The sequence below is a fragment of the Myotis davidii genome, unplaced genomic scaffold (assembly GCF_000327345.1).
Source record: "Myotis davidii unplaced genomic scaffold, ASM32734v1 scaffold7220, whole genome shotgun sequence".
Classification (NCBI taxonomy): Eukaryota; Metazoa; Chordata; class Mammalia; order Chiroptera; family Vespertilionidae; genus Myotis; species Myotis davidii.
In genome coordinates this window covers 1,550-2,220 of record NW_006291861.1, presented here as the reverse complement: position 1 = coordinate 2,220, position 671 = coordinate 1,550, and positions in this window count along the sequence as shown.

Below are 671 nucleotides of genomic sequence, written 5' to 3'. Positions count from 1 at the left end.
TAATTTTCCCTTTCTTTAATCTATTTATGTATTTATCTCTTTTTGGAAAAGGAGAATAGAGAGAACATAGGCCTGACTTAGTGATTGAAACTAATTAATCTATTAGTAGAAGAAGAGGACAAGTGAGGAGTGGAAAAACAAAAGCATAAAATTAAAAAACACACAACCAAACAAACAAAGAGTCAAACAAACAACAAGAAGAAAGAGAGAAAGAAAGAAAAAACAACTACATTTGGCTAGTAAAGAAAAAGAAAAGAGAAGTGTGCATGGACTTACAGCAGGGGAGAGGATATATAAGTAGGCCAACAGAGACTACTTTAATAATAATGTTTCAATAAGGCAGATAAATAAGATCAATTTTTAACAGGGAGTAAAACAAAAGGATAGAGAAAAACTAAAGCAGTAACAGGAGAAGAGAAACAGTATGAAAAAAGGGAAAAGTGAGGAAGGAAGCGTTGGCATAAAGGAAAAATGAGATAGAGTAAAATAATGATAATAAAAATAAATATAGAATGCAGACCACTAATCTAATTTTTTTAAAAAATGTTAAAATAATAAGAAGAAATAAAAATATAATAATAAAAATAAAATAACTTGAAAGGAAATTTTAGTTTCTTAAATAAAAGATAACAAAAAAAAGTGAAGTAGTAAAGTTCATTCACTTCAACAGA